Raw genomic sequence first — 16,544 nt, 5'->3', positions numbered from 1 at the left:
AAGAGGAGAGAGACAGCAGGGCAGAGGACATATTTTAAGAGATGACAGCCATGCATTTTCCCAAATGTATTAAATATATCAGCCCACAGATCCATGAGGCCCACTGAACCAAAAGTAGGACAGAAACAGAAAACCACACCAAGGCTTATCACCCTGAACTGATACAACTGAAAGAGAAAGAGAAAGTCTTAAAAGCGGCCAGAGGAGAAGGGTGCATCCTGTCAGGGGGACATCAGTGACCTCACAGAAGCTGCGTGGCCAGGAGACAACAGCTTAACGTCTCCTCAGTGATGAAGAAAAACCTAGAATTCTATATTCAGGAGGAATGTCCTCCAGGGGCCTCCCCAGGGCTGAGTGGTTAAGTTTGTGACTCCATTTCAGCGGCCCAGGGTTTGCCAGTTTGGATCCTGGGCGCAGACCTACGTGCCACTCATCAGGCCATGCTGAGGCAGCATCCCACATAGAAGAACTAGAATGACTACAACTAGGCTATACAACCATGTACTGAAGCTGTGGGGAGAAAAAAAGAGTAAGATTGGCAACAGATGTTAGCTCAGGGCCAATCTTCCTCACCAAAAAAAAAAAAAAAAAAAGTCCTCCAAAAATAAGGCAAAATAAAGACATTTGTGATTAGACCAAAGCTGAGAGGATGGGTTGTGAATACTACAGAAACAGTGAAGTGAGCCCTTGAGGCTGAAGGAAGTGACCCTTGACAGGAGCCCAGACCATGGGCAGGACAGAGGGCACCAAGAAGGGACACACAAGGAAACCTAAAAGCTCTATTTGAGAGAGCTTTTCTTGAAAGGATCAACTCTGTAGATCTAACAGCAAAGCACCGGGGGGTCTGCCCCCGGCAGCATCCACGACAGCAGCCCCACGTGGAGGGTGCTGGGCGCTGCAGTCAGAGCTCCTCACCAGTCCAGATGTGGTGTCTGCAGACTCAGGAGCACTGTGCTGAGGCCGAGGCACACTGCGAACATCAGAACGCCTCAAGCCCTTCGGTCTCAGGATGCTCTCAAAATGACTGAGGACGCCCAAGAACTTCTATTTATGCTGTTACATTTACTGATATTTATCATACCAGAAATTAAAACTGAGAAATTTTACCAGTATTTATTAATCCAATAAATACAATAGACCCATTATATATAAATATAAGTAATATTTTTATTAAAAATAACCATGTATTTTTTTCAAAACCAAGAAGAACTCGTGAGAAGAATGGCGCTGTTTTACATCTTTGCATATCTCCTTAATATCTGCCCGTAGGGCTGGCCCCACGCCCCAGTGGTTAAAGTTCTGCACAGTCCACTTCAGTGGCCCGGGGTTCACGAGTTCAGATCCTGGGTGTGGACCTGCTCCACTCATCAGCCGTGCTGCACAGCTGACTCACATACAAAGTAGGAGGATTGGCACAGATGTTAGCTCAGGGGTAATCTTCCCAAAAAAGAAAAAAACCTTCCTTCAAAGAAGATATATAGTGAAGTTCTGGAAACTCCACTGTGTTGAGGCAAATTAATAATATCCTATGATAATATCCTGTAACGTATGAAGACAGCTTTTGTCTCATGGACCCCCTGTAAGAATCTGTAAGGGGTCCCTTGTCTAAGACTTTGAGAACAACTGCTCAAGAGTAACCACTAAAGAAATAATACCAAAAAAGTGTAGCTAAAACACTGATAGAGGAAAGAAAGTGGAATAACTAAAAAACACCTGGTTGATGCAAAATAAGACAGGAAAGGAGGAGCGAAAGCACAAAGAACAGACAAATAGAGCAGAGACGTCGCTGCAGGGAGCCACAGCAGTGACCACACAGCAGGGAGCCATCTGGGGAAAAGGACCCAAGACCCCATCGTGGGTTGTCTCCAGGAGACACACTTTCAACATGAGGACACGTGGGTTGAAAGGAAAAGGAGGGTAAGACAGGCACACACAGCCTCAGCACACAGGTGACCACCAACAGCGAAGACCTGAGCTGACCCTGGGGACTCCAACTGTTGGAGGCTGGCAAGACGAGGGGGATCCAGCAGAGCAGGCTGGGGAGGAGTGGGGGGGGGGGCAGGGGAAAAAGGGGCAAATGTGGAATTTCATAACCTCAGTGAAGAGAGGAATGAAGGAGAATGTGGAACTGTGTTGAACGCTGCTGCTGGGGCCTGAGAAGTGATCTGACTGGCATTGTGAAGGTCACTGCGTAGGGTGGTGAGGTCAAGAGACAAAGGGAAAAGATGTGGGTTCAACAAGACTAACACTTGTGAGGAGCTTTGATGTAAATGGGGGCGTGGGAAAAGGCAGGTGGCCAGACTGGCTCCTCCTTCCTGTCGGCACCAACTGAGGCCGGGAGCGTCAGAGCAAAGTCTCCAAAGAGCTGGGGGCAGAGCAGACCTGGGAGGACCACGAGTGCACAGAGAAGGGGCTTTTAGACACTCAGACTCAGAACTCTTCTCCCCGGCAACTTCTCCTAGGAAGTCACCTGACAAAATGAGGCGGGAGACCAGAAGGAAGCAATGGATCCCATCCAGAGGGGTCCTGGGGAACCTGAAGGTGGCCTCTCAGAGAAGCACCGCAGTTTGGAGCAGAAGGACACAGGGCTCTGGGAAGGAGGCCACCATGAAACAAGGGGCTTGACACAATGGATGGCCTATTTCTCTCTATTTCTAAATGAGTTTCTAATAAATAGCGCAACGGAAAAAGAAAGGCAACTGGGAACTCCAGGAAAATCAAACGGCTTTTTGAGAACTGTGACCCTGATGCCCATGGAATGTGTCACGAATGTAAACATTCGCAGAACCTCAGAAAGAGAATCCACTCAATGGACTCTGAAACCCGATTTTCCCAAATGCATAAAAACCAGGTCTCAGAGCAGAACCACCAGGCACACGGACACAGCCTCCTTCATGCAGGCCACATGATCCAGCCCCGCTGACAAGGAGAAGTAATCCTGGGACACTCCCTCGCCCAGCACGGAACGACAGCCCCACACTGACACTATGGAAACTCTCTTTATAACTTTTCACTTTCAAGAGTCAACCAACAGTCGAAACTCAGAAGGCGTGGTATGGCTGAAGACAGACAGAAATGCTATTCTTTAAAAAAAAAAAAAAGGTGAAATTAACTCAGAAAGGAGGATGAGAGGGAAAGAGAGAGGTGCCGACAATATGCTCATCTTGCAGAGGAAGGAGAAGAGATGAAGCTGTGACGAGACAGAACAAGGTTAGTGTGTTATGTGCAAGTACAAGGGACCAGAGGAAGACCGGAGAAGAGCAACAGCTGTCTACACTGAGAGGGGCGGAAGGGAGATGCAGGGGTCACTGGGTATTGCCCAAAGTGACCAGTCAGGACTCTGAGGTGTGAGCTTACCACCAGAAGCTTTGGACCTGGAAACAGCTCAAAGCAGTGGCATCGGGGGGTGGCGCTCACCAGTTCGCCTATACGTGGCCACGCAGAGCCTGGCCTGAGGTCAGGACCCGCCCTGGTTGCTGCTCCTGATGAGACGGGTACAGCAGTGGAGAACAACATCCAGACACTTTTCCAGCAATTTGACCAAATAACCCCACGTCTGGTGAATCTGGTAAAATACATGGGCTCATGTTGTACAAGGCTTTGGGATTTTTCCCTCACTTCATTTTACACTAAAGTACTAGATTGGGAATTACAAAAGACTCAGCCCTCACCACGGAGAGGTTGACAGGTGCTATTCTAGACCAGGTGTGATCTGTGCTCCGACAGGTGCATGACCTTGATGAAAATAAACCCAGCTGCAGGGCTCACAGTGCCAGAGATGAGAGCAGCTCCGCAGGGCGGCCACTCACCTCCCGGACACCGTCCAGAAGGTCTGGCTGGCATCTCCCAGCAGGCCACCAGCCCACAGACACGGCGACAGCCCTCCAGGCCCGCCCCAGGCAGAAGGCAGCCCTCTGACCAGCTGTAGCCTCTCCCCCTCACCTGCAGCCTGGCTTCCAAGCCGCTGCCCCTCATCAGCTGGCCAGGGGCAATCCCAGCCCTCAGGGATCACACTGCCCCATCCACTGGAGGGGCCCCTGTGCCAGACTAGGCCAAGGCTTGCCATGGGAGCCAGTAATGAACTCTGTCCATCTTGTCGTTCTAGGTCCCAGCTGGCAATGGACTTCAAAACTCTCAACTTGCCCAAATCTGTAAAAACTAAGTGACAGAACAGAACCATGGAGAACGCTGGCTGCCCAAGGCCAGCTGCTCTGGGGCCTCCCACAGCTGCCTTCCCAGGGGACAGTGGCCGAGGGGAGCCGTGAGCCACCATGGAGCTCAGTGCAACCGGGAGGACAGCAGCCCAGAGAGCTCCCCACCAGGACCACCCTGTGAGCGTCACACAGACAACGGGCGAGTCACACCTGTTTCCTCCAAGCCGATGGGGCCTGTGAAGGAAAGAGCAAGAATCCAAGCAGACAGGGGCGGTCGGGCGGGGAGCAGCCCAATGGGCGGGAGGGGGATGAGCAGGTGCCTGGTACACAGAAACTTCAACAACAAAAATAAAACCAACGAAAGTCGGGTCCACTGGAGAGCAGTTTGGCCATTGCTCAAAGTTAAACATGAGTTACCTTTGACCCAGCAATTCCACTCCTGCGTGTGCACCCAAAACGTGAAAATGGACTCAAACACACCCACATTCACAGCAGCCAAAAGGGGAAAACAACCCAGGCGTGTGTGGATGGACGAATGGACACATGAACACGTCCCTCCAAACAATGGACTCCTGCTCAGCCCTAAAGAGGAGGAACCCTGACGCCTCTCCCCATGGCAACCCCTGAGGACACCACGCTGAGCGAGACGGCAAGTCACCAAAGGCCGCACAGCACAAGACCCCATTCATATGAGATATCCAGAGTAGGTAGATCCACAGAAAGAGAAATCAGATTAGTGGTTGCGGGGCTGGGACAGCGGGTCAGGAGCGACTCCTCACGGGAACTGCCTTCCTGTGGGGTGGAAATGTTTGGGGCTGCACAACCCTGTGAACGACAGCGTGCGCTCTGCAACAGTGCATTTTATGCTGTGTGAACTTCATCTCACTTAAAAAAATCGTCTCCTTTTCATTACTACGTGCCAACAATTCTAAACAATGTCGTCGATAAAACCCCTTCCCAAACACAGTCCTCCATCCATCAGGGCCTGTCCTGCATCAGCGCCGCCAGCACTGCCTTCCCTGCTGGGGTAATTCCTCCCATGCCAGGGACTCTGCCGCCCGACACGTGCCAACGTCTCAGAGGGGAAGTTCCAGTGCCCTGGAAGCCCTGAGAGCACACGGCAGCCAGGACGCAGACGCACAGCCGGGGCTGCGTCAACACCGTGTCCCCCGACCTCGGAGCTCCTGTTCCCATTTAAAATCCTGAACAAAATGGGATGAACTGCGGGGGGTGACATATTTGGTAAGTGCAAATCTTAGTTCATACATGAAACATCTTAGTTTAGTATCTTTGAATATGAAAGTAAATTCTTGTTTTTAAGTTAATTAAATTAACGATAATTGTTTTAGAACTAAAGAACAGATCAAGAAAAACAGTTACCACTGATTATCGCATGATTATTACCAACCACGATTTTGTCGTATAAGGGACTTTAAAGGAAAGCTCACTCTGGGTGTCAGGACAAAGGGGGGTGCCCGGTCCCAGGGATGGGCTCATTCTCCAAGGGAGTCCAGTGGGGACGGGGCAGGGCTGCCACGTGTGCCCACAGGTGTCCAGGCGCAGCTGTCGTGGGCAGTCCCACTCACACTCCAGGCCCCAAAGATGAGCCTTTGGTCCCTCGGGTGGCCCCAGTCCTCTGCCCTACAGCACTGGCCTCTGGCTGGGGCTGCCCTTGGCCTCGGTCTCCCCGGCTGAGTCCACCCCAGGTGGCCATGTCCTTCTCCCTGCCTGCAGCCAAGGCTAGGACCAGCACCAGCAGGCCAGGCGGGGCATGCCTACACCTTCCCAGAAGGGTCACAGCCACCTCCCCAGCCTCTCAACCACCGGCGTCCCCAAAAATGGAGTGGAGATAAAGCAGGTCTTGCTGACCCTGAGGCTCAGGTCAGGACCCCTCCTCTTGGCCCCCACCAGCTCTGCCCTGGAAGGCACCGACTTGGATTTGTGGGGTCAGGAGACAGCAGAGGGCAGGACCATGCAGGGGGCCCCCAAGATAGGCTTGGCCTCCCACACCACAGGCACCAGATGCCCCATGCCCGCTTCCTCCTGACCTGGGGGTTCTGTGGTGAGCTTGGGGCTGGGGTCTACATGCTGAGTTGGGGGGCAGACGTCGGCACACCTGGGGGTGGGGGACAATGAGGGGAGGGATGCAGCTGGCAGGAGGAAGACCGCACGGCACTGAGCTGGGGCCCTGGCCTACCTGGCTGCCCCCCATTACTCGTTACTCAGTGGCCTCACCCCAAACATCTGCTGGCTTGCGCCTGCCCCAACCCTGCCTTCAGGGAACAGTTTTCTTAAATGAAAACAGTCTAATTAAGTCCACTCAGAAAGTGGGGGCATTTTACCAAACCAGCCACGGAATTCATTTTACTTCTCCACCACTGGTGTGGCAGCCACCCACCCTTTAGTCTCTCATCAATTCTCCAAGGGAGGGGGCATTGCAGACACAGTCCTGGACTCTGGAAATGACCCCTCGGAGAAGGGAGGGGAAACTACTCCCACGGCAGGGCCTCTGCTAGCCCAGGGTGCCCTTGATGCTTCCCCAGCACCCCAGAGGCCTGCAGGAGGGGATGCAGGGCTCCTGTCCCAGTGCCCAGCCAACCTTACCCACCCAGAAGGGCAGGGGCTGCCCTGAGGCCTGTCTCCATGGGACTTGCTGCCCGCTGCTGGTGGCCCCAGGACTGCAGCCTCCGGAGCAGGCAGAGACCAGCATGGTGCCCCCCACGGGGACACAGGGAAGAGAGGAGCTCCCACCCTGCCAGCCGGCTGTCCCGGCTCACGCCTCACCCAGGGGGACGGGTCATGCCTGTCACGCTTGTCAGCTCTGAAGCCATCTGTAGGGAAGCTGCCTGGGAAGCGGGTGACACAGGCTGGGGCAGGCCCCCGTCAACCCAAGGGGAGGGCTGCAGCATGGGCTGGGCATCACAGGTGGAGGCCAAGCCCACCACACCAGCTACGCTGCCCCCTCCCTTCTGATTAGTGCCAGGCAGGGGGCAAGGGAGGGGTCCGGAGGCCAGGCCTTCACAGACATGAACACGCACATTGGCAGGCACACACGCACACATGCACATGCATAGCGTGGCTTTGCTGCCCTGCCCGTCACCACATGCCTCATTCCCACAGAAAGGTCAGGGAGTCAGCCTGTGGCCTGGGCCCTCTGAGCACCCACTGCTACCAGGGGACCTCGCACGAGGCCCCAGGCCTCCCTGGGGGCTCCATCTCCCCAAGCGCCCCCCAAGGCCCTTGATGGGGAAACCCAGTTGGGCAAAGTGTCCCTCCAGGGCCTCCAAAGGTTAGCGCTGGGTCCTGGAACCAGGGCCTCCCCAGCACCCCCACAAGGGGCAGAGGCGTGGTTCCCTGGGCTGAGGAGAATGGGTGCTGAGTTCAGGGCACACATGTAGGGAGAAGGGGCAGCCCTGGGGGGTCGTGAGGAAGCTTTTGGGAGGCATCGGGCTGAAGCCTGTGGGGGCCACTGCCAGGGTGTCAGTGATGTGTCAGGGCCCCGGGGTGCTCCTGGAGATCCTGGCTCAGGCCTGTGCCCTGGGAGCTGTGAAACGCCACAGAGAAACCAGCCCATGCCCCCAGTCCTTCCCAGTAAGGCCAGGTGGAGCAGGCTCCCGTTGGGTTGGCTGTAGGCGGGTTCCTAGCACCAGCTGTGTTAAAGGAGGAGGTGCCCTGCGGGTGGGGCAAGAGGAGGGCACCGTCTCTGGGTGCTGGGTGCTTGTTGGGGGGAGGGGGACAACCGCAGGGCCTCAGATGCAGACTGGGTTGGTGAGCCTGCCCCACAGTGGCCTGGGCAGGGCCCCCAAGCCTCGGCAGGTGGCCAGCAGCCTCCTCACCCACAAGGTGAGCAGGGCCAGGTCCAAGGACAGCTCTGGTGTGTGCCCTGCGTCCTGGGAGCCTCACAGCTGGGCCTCACCTGGTGCTGGGGATGGTACACGGGGCCCTTCCCAAGGGGACGGCAACCCTCTCTCACACATGCACACACTTGAACCACACACAGACTCACGCTCTCACACCCGTGCACACGGGGAAACAACCAGGGCGGAGTCTGGGCTGACCTGCAGGGTGGGATGTCGCCTCTGCAGGAAGAGCCAGCCTGGCCTTGAGGAGGTGGCGGTCAGGCTGGTGCAGCGTGAGCACAAGCGAGGGAGCTGGGGGCAGGGTACAGGGGTGCAGGCGTGGGTCCAGGGTCCCTGCCACCAGGTGATGACCCTGGATAGCGTGGCCCCCTCCCCAGGTTGCAGAGGGAGAAGAGAGGAGGGGGTGCAGCCCCAGGGCTGGCTGGGACATGACTGTCCCCAGCGGCACCTAGTGGCAGGCCCTCAGCCCTGGGCTGGGCGCCCCTGCGATCAGTGGCTGTACAGTGGTGAGGCCGCTGTGCCCCAGCCTGGCCTTCTCCTCAACACCAGGGCTGGGGGGCAGAGGCGGGGGCAGGGCCATGCCCACTCTGCCCCCTAACCAGGTGGCGGTGTGTCCAGGTGGGGGCGCTGTCCTCTTTCTAATCTGTCACTCTGCCCCAGGGGTGAAGAGGGAGGGAGGGAAGGAGGGAGGGTGCAAGAGGGGGCCAGCCGGCCAGTGTGAGCAGGGGTGAGGCTGGTGCTCCAGAGACAGGAAGCTCAGATGTGGGTCTGCGTCTAAAGCCCGCCCTGCAGCAAGGTGCTGCTCTGGGGGCGCAGGGCTGGAGCTCCCCCTGCCCCACACCAAGCAGGAAGGATCCCCAGCTGGTCTCTAAACCCCGAGCAGCCCCACACAAAGCCCTCCCCCTCCTCTCTCCTGCCAACCCGCCATCTGTTGCCATGGCAACGGGAGTAGAGAGGCACACAGCGCTGAGCGTCCCCGCCCTGCTCTCTTCAGCTGGGCCGGCTTGGCTCGGGCTCCCCAAGCAGCCGCTCCCAAGCAGCCGCCGCTGCTGCAGCCCCTCAGCTGCAGCCCCTCACCGGCCTCAGAGCCCCTGCCCCCAGCTAGCAGGCCTGGCCTCAGCCCAGCCAACACCCGCCCTCTGCACAAAAGGCCAGGCGGCCCCTCACCCTGTGCTCAGCCCCAGAGCCCCTCTCTGGCCCTGCCACAGTGCCACCCTGCCCAGGGCGGGACCTGTCTGGCCCCTGACCCACCTCCCTCCCAGGCCCCCACAAGGAGAACCTGGCATGCTTCGAGCCCACCCCAAGGAGCATCCCCAGGGGGCCAGCTGCCCACTTGGGCCCACCCTGAGGCAGGCGGAGCCCCGGCGAGAGGGTCAGAGGGTTAGAACAGTCCTGGTGAACAGGCGGTGCGCAGCAGACCAGGCCGTAGGCACATAGCAGGCACCTCTGCCTGCAATGCCGCCTCAGATAAACTTGGGACGGACCAGGGAGACCACGGAGAACAAAAGCAACCGCTACACGCTGCAGTCGGAGCTGCCGAGGGCTGCCCCAGGTCACGGCCGTGGCAGTGACGAGAACAGGCACAGCAGCAGCCTCACCGTCGGGTGCTCCATCCAAGCCCATCACCATGTCACTGCGCAGTTCTCACCCCTCCACGAGGCAGACACCTCAAGTGCCCTCTGGGAACCAGGGCCCAGGCTCAGAGAGGTCGGGTGAGTCGCCCGGAGGCGCCCAGTGTGAGCCACAGGCCCAGGTGATTGCGCACAGCCGCGGGGCACCATGCTCACAGCTGTTCTCTTTTGCCCTTGAGCCCTGGTTTTCCCTAAAACCCGCTCCTCCACCGTCTGGCTGTCGCAGCTGCTTCCCCACAGCTCTGCGGAGGCATAGCTGCTGACACGGGTGTACGAGTGCCACTGTGGGCTTCTACCTAGGCATGCAGCTCCAAAACCATCACCACAGGACAGTGGTCGCTGCCTCCACCCCACATCCTCGCGCCCGTGCCCGAAGGTGTCGTGCAGCCACGCGGGCAGCCATGGAAGTGACTCAGGGCATCCGAATTCCCCCAAGAGAAGGGACAGCAGGGGGGCGGGGGCGGCCCCGACAGCCCCCACAGAAACAGACACCCACCGCACTGTTCTCCAAGGAGCCCAGGCGAGAGGGCGGTTCTCAAAGACACAGCCACAGTCTCAAGTGAGCTCCAGCCTGGCTGAGGAGAGCGTCGGGACCCTTCCCTGCCCGGCCACAGCCCCGCAGGCTCAGGCACAGGGCCTGGGGGTAGGAGCAAGCGGGCACCAGGCAGCTGTGGGGCCGCAGGAGCAGGAGGACACCGGCCCTCCCACGCTGTCCTGATCTGCCTGCCCTGCGGCCCCACATCCGACAGCCAGCTCCCCGAGGGAACAGCAGGATGGGTGTCGAGAGTCCCTTCCAGCCTGGGGCTGTTGGGGGAAAGCTCCACCACACAATGTCCACCCAGTTCCTTCCAAGGGCTGCTGCCCCAGGACCCACCCACCAGGATGAGTCTGGGACACTGTACTCCATCCCCCCACAGAGTGGAGACTGGCTCAGGGCTGCGGAAAGAGTGGGGTCAAGGTGGCGGGGGCCGTGGAGAATGGGCCACATGCAGTGTTGTATGGACAGAACCAGGGATACCCAGGCAGCGCACTGTGGGCTCCACGGTGGGAGAGGCCGGAGGGAGGCTGAGGCTGCGCCACATCTCCCCACCTCCTAGGCTGGTGGGACAGAGCAGGGAGGCTGTGGGCAGAGGGGCCGAGACAGCAGGGCGCTTGGCGGGGATTGGAGAGCGAGGAGGGGATCCCCTCACTCCTTGGCAGTCACATGTGCCCAGCCTCAGCAGCACAGTGGTTGCCATGGCAACAAGAGGCAACCAGAGACCAACAGGTGTGTGACATGATGCAACAGGGCACCCCTCACCCCCTCCCCCACCCCACCTGGCTTCCTTTTGGCCCAGTGTGGACCCCAAACAGGAGGGTGGACACTGCCCTCGGCAACAGTTGCCTGGCCAACTTGAAGAGCATGGACATGGCCATTCCCACCTCCAGACCGGGGCTCCGCCAGATGCAGCAGGGCCCACCCAAGCCTCCCTCAGCCCAGGGAAGCCCACCTGCCCAGCCAGTGTACATGAGGAGCATCCACCTGCTATGTATTCAGCCCCATGTCCTAAGGACAAGAACCCCAGATGTACGGACATCGGACCCGAGAGCCAGGGAAGCCCCTCAGCCAGACATGGCGGGTAGCACCAGCACTTGGGGATTCCCCTCCTCCAGCCCGCAGGGCCCACCCCCTCTGGCCACAGCCCTGTGGGTGGGATGCCCAAGGGAATTGCAGCCTCGTCTGGGAGCACGAGAGAAGTGAAGCTGTCAGTTCTGGGGGTGCATAGGGTGAAGAGATAGCAAAGAGCTGGCCTGGCCATTCCTGGGCCCCCTTTGTGCCGTCCCTGCCCAGAACCTCCGCCTGCTCCGTTCTGGGACACCCTTCCAGGGGGCCAGGCTCTCGGAGGCAGGTGAGCAGCGACCGTGTCTCCAGTTCCCACAGTGGTGGAGGATCACATGAGATTTTTATTAACTGGATTTTCTATTCACTGCTGAGCTCAGTGAACCATTTCGAGTGGATCCAGTAACTATTCAGTAATTCAATCAGGCAAAAGAAGAAGAGGGGTCCAGAGGCTTGTGGGAGCAGGCAGAGAGGGCCCAGGCACATGGGCCACCGTGACAGAAGGGTCGGGTCCACCACACGAGGAGGCCCCAAATGCGAGGAGGCTGGACTCCAGGAGGACACCCTGAATGACCGGAGGGGCCGCTGCTGGCGGCAGCGCCCTGGCCAGCAGCCGTCCAGCCCCAGGGTCGTGTGGGGGTGGAGGGTGGGGCAGACAATGGAGGGACAGGGCAGTGGCAGCCAGCAGGAGCGATTCAGTCAGTGACCAAGTGCCTAGTGGGGGGAGGTGGAGAGGGTCACCAGGAGAGGTGGGAAGGCTGTGGTCCAGACCCCAGCGGGGCCCCAGTAGCAGACGAGGACCCCCGCCTGCCCACCCACCCGCCCAGCAGAGTGCGCAGCCTGGTTTCTTCCTGCCCCACATCTGCCAGGCCCCAGGGATAGTGATGGGGTTGCCGTGGTGACGAGGTCGGGATGCCTGCCCTGGGAAGCCCAAGGGAGTCCCGGGCTGTCATCACGCACAGACACACCAACACAGACACCTGCTGCCTCTCCAGTGGGCAGGCGAAGCCCCATCCACACACACCTGCTGGGCGTGGGGGGCCCTCAGGCACGGAGCCAGACCCCATAGTTGCTCACAAACTAAGCTAGGTGTGGAAACACTCCCCATAAGCCTCCAGGCCTCCCCACAGTGCCCCTATCCCAAGGTGCAGGAGCCATCGGACCAGACTCCAGAGGCCAGGTGCTCTCCATCCCTACCTGCTTCCCAGCTACCACCAGCAACCTGGTTGCACCTCCACCCCCACACAGGACACAGTGAAGCCACACGAGGCGAGGCTCCTGCATCTGCCAGCCGGCCGGTGGTCAAGCAGAGGAAGGCAGAGCCCACCAGTCTGTGGCCCCCAGGCGCCCTCAGCCCCTTCGCCCACCACGACTGGGAGGCTGCCTAGGTCGGCTGGAAGCCACGTGGGCACCCACGGCCCAGTGGGCTAGGGGAAGAAGGAACAGGAGGGCAGAGAGACCGCTGCAGAGCGGGCAAACCCTCTCTGGTCTGCGGCTGGGATCTCCTGTTCCCATGTGGGGTTTCCACCAGGACAGAATGAGAAACTGAGACTGCCTCTGCAGGGGAGTGGGGGCCACTGGCCACTCTGCACTCTGTCACATTTGGATTTAGCATTTAAAAAAAACATAATCCACATTTAAAAACTATCTGCTGACTTGATTTCCCCAACCATTAGGAGGGTCTCGTATCCCACCCTCCCTGGAGCTCATGGGGCAGGGGCGCTGGGGCCAGAGTCACACCCCAGGAGACCAGCCCTCCGCTCCGCCAGTCAGGGGCCCTGGGCAGGGCAGGGTGCCAGCGTGCGGGCCACTCCCTGCTTAGTCCAGGCTGGGCTGCAGCCCAGGCCCTGGGTGGACGAGAGCAACCCCCCTGGGGGCACCCGGACCCTACCGGGTCCTCAGCGGTATCTGCTCCCCAGACGGCAGACGGCCAGACCTCACACCCTGCCAATGACACCAGCAGGAAGTGAGGGGAGAGCCCGGCCCGGAAGGGCACCGTGGACGTAATCTGCAGTGTGGGGTAATAACAGAACCTGCTTAGTGGGCAGCGGGCAGCTTGCTTGGAAGGACAGAGAGAGAAGAGAGACAGAGACCCGCTTGCCACGCACGTCACCCCATCCTCCCACCTCAGCATCCGTCCCCGAGCTCCCCCACAGCTTCCAGCAGGCTCACCCGCACAGAGCTGTCCACAGTCACAGAGCTGGCCTCCCCCGTCTCGGGGCTGGCACTCCGACTGGCAGCCAGAGGGGCCAGGCACGGGGACCTGCTGCCCAGACGGTGAGAATGAGCACGAGGTCCCAGGATAAGAGTATGTCCGGACAGGATGCAGAGCAGCACCCCCCGAGGTGCCACGCCTGCCAACACACAACCTCAGGCCTGTTGCTCGTGTCCCCAGGGCTGCTGCCCTGACCTCCAGACCCCCTGGCCCCTGAGCCCAGAGCCAGGCCGTGGAGCCTGTCCCACCCCAGCACCCACTGCAGGGAGGCGCTCAGAACACGCACACATCTCCTTTCCACTTGGAAACCAGCAGGTCAGTCAGCGCTGGCCTGCTGGGCACAGGCCTGGTTTATCAAGTGCTGTACCCAAATGCCACTGGGAGGCCACCTGTCCTGAGGTCACACACACCAGGAAACCTGCCATCGTCCTGCTCTTGCCCGGCTGGCCAGGACTCCCAGGCAGGGAGAGGAGAGGCACGCCCCATGCTCCTCAAACACTATCAGCACCTGCCCTGTGCCCGCCCAGAACTGGTGGCTCCACCTTGCAGCCCATGCTGTTTCTGAGGCTGCTGGCTCCTGCAGGATAGAGGTCACTTGGTGCCCAAGAGAAGAGGTGGCCCAGGGGGGATGGGCGCCAGCCTGCAGCCCCCCAGGACGGCAGGACTCACCCAAGTGGTGAATTCCCAAGGCCCAGCAAGAAAGCGCAGAGATGCTGAGACATAGCTGGGGAGCATGCCTGTGGCTGCCAGCCACTCCCTTGGCCTGGGTCCCCCACGGACTCTCACAGAGCTCACTGAAGGGTCGGCTGCAGAGATGCCAAGGACGTCCCTCAGCAGAGAGGCCCACTGCCGCACTTTGCAGTCCTGCTGAGGGACACAACAGCTCCTGCTCAGTGGCAGGGCTCCTGCAGTGGGTGTGGGGCGGGAAGCTGGAGCCCCAGACCCAGCCTGGACTAGGAGACAGGCCCCAGGGCTGGCCTCCCCAGGCCCTGGCTGCCCATTGAGTCTCTGCCCAGGTAAGGACAGAGTCCGGCTGGCTTCCAAGAGGGGCCCTCGGGTCCACTGGCCAGGAGACCAGCAGCTCCCTCAGCAGCATCGAGAGGGCTGCCAGCCAGGCCGCAGGTGGCAGGGGACCTGCGTGAGCCACCTGAGGCACAGTGGGACTGTTGCCCAGAGGCCACGCGACTGGAGCGACTCGGGTGCTGCAACCCCCTGGATGGAAGGGACAGAGTGAGGCTGTGAGGTCAGGGACCCAGGCCCCCAGGCCCCGCCAGGCCCTGAGCATCTCCAGAGGCCCAGAGTGCTGGCTGCCTCAGGCTTGCTCCCCCAGGCCCTCACCTGGACATGGCCTTGAGTCTGACTCCCCTGTGGTCATCTGCCCCCAGTCGTGTTGGGGGCATCATCAGCGTTGCCCTGACAGAGACATAGTTCCCATGGTGACCCATGGACCAGGGACAACGTAGTTTGGGGTGGGGAGCAGCCACCTCTCTGGGTCTCTGGGTGTGGGGACAACCACTGACCCTCAAGTGACCCAGCTGGGCTCCACTTTCCCCTCCTGCAAACCCCAGGGCAGTGCACGGACACCGGAGGAGGGTGTATACTGTGGAGGGGACAGCGCAACACAGATGTCAGAGGCCCCGTGGCTGGCTGACCCCAAAGGTGAGCTGTGGGACACGGGTCTGGGCACCCCAAGGTGGAGGGACAGGGGCGGGGGTGGGGCACGGATGTGGGCCTGTCCCTGCCTCCGTGGGGCAGCACCAAGGACAGCAGCTGAGCTCTCTGGGGACGCTGAGGACATCGCGTGCCCCCGTGGGGCCAGCAGCAATGCTAGAAGTGAATCTGACGGGGCGCACCCAGCAGACCCCTGCCAAGCCCCCAGCGTATCCGTCCTGCCACCCAGGCTGACACAGCCACGTCCGTCTGCAAACGCCCTCCGTCGCCCATGGCATCTGCTGGAGGCTGCCCTATCTGTGCCACTTTATGATTAGTTATAAATCCCTTGGGATTTGGGGCTTAGAGTCAGCAAACCTCCAATCTCAGACGAGCTCTCCGCCTCTAGAGATAAGCCAGTATCTAACCCTTGCCCTCTGTCCAGCCCAGCAGCCGCCCCCCCCCCCCCCCCCCCCCGGCAGCAACAGGACACATTCCCTCCTCTACTGCTGAGGCCTCGCTCCTTCCAAATGGCTCCTGTCTCCAGTCATCCCCGCTTGGCCTCCCCACTAGCTAGCCCAGGATGGCAGTTTGGGGTGGGGGGGTTTGGTGGGGGGTTGGGTTGGGGACCTGGCTTTCCGAGTCCAGGCCCAATTCCCCCCATTGCCCAGGGCCAGGGAGGGGCTGCGGGTGTAGACTCCAAGGCTCCAGAGGACTCTCCGTGTGTGTGTGTGAGGGGCTCCATGGGCCAGCCCAAGGTGGGGACAGCAGGAGAGTAGCACCCATCACCTTCATATCCACATCTCTGTCCTCCTGAGGTGGGAGCTCAGGCAGGCAGACCTCTGACTCAGAGGTGACAGCCCAGAGCCCAACCCACAGCTGCCTCCCCACTTGGCCATGCTAAGGCCATCCACTGAGACACCCCAGCATTCTGCAGGAACTTCTGTGTTTCACCCACCTCCAGCCACAGGTCCCCTGAAACAAGGGGACCCAGGAGTGAGTCAGGGGACACAACTGACTGGGGTGGACCAGACCCCTCACAGTCGGCCTATCCCACCCCAGGGGACCTTGATGATGCACCGACAGCCTCCAGAGCATGGGGCCAGGTAGCCAAGGCCTCCTAGGCTGCCTTGTGCCCCCAATGGCACCCACACCTGGGGAAACCCACACCCAGGGAGGCAACCACACTCAGGGGGGAGGGGCACACACACCCAGGGAGCACCCACACGTGGGGGCACGCACACTCGGGGGGAGCACCCATACCCGGGGTGGCAGGCATCTCCGAGGGAGCCCAGATGGGGGGTTTCCTGCAGCAGCTCCTGTCACCTCGAAGACACAAGTCAAACATCAGAGGGATGCCAGTGGCTGCCCTGAGAAGTCACCTCGAATCAGCCCAGAGTGAGAGAAGGCCCCCTGGTGCCAGTGGCTGTGGAG

The 16,544-nt window shown here is 59.8% G+C and overlaps 1 protein-coding gene across 17 annotated transcripts in view; it reads right to left on the bottom strand.

The window, feature by feature from the left end:
- BRSK2 (BR serine/threonine kinase 2) overlaps positions 1–16,544 on the bottom strand; it is a 68,743-nt gene that overhangs the window by 41,382 nt on the left and 10,817 nt on the right. The window lies entirely within an intron of this gene.

This window comes from Equus asinus, chromosome 17 (assembly GCF_041296235.1).
Source record: "Equus asinus isolate D_3611 breed Donkey chromosome 17, EquAss-T2T_v2, whole genome shotgun sequence".
Classification (NCBI taxonomy): domain Eukaryota; kingdom Metazoa; phylum Chordata; class Mammalia; order Perissodactyla; family Equidae; genus Equus; species Equus asinus.
Note: the sequence above shows the minus strand (reverse complement) of the source record. Positions and strands in the feature narration are given on the sequence as shown.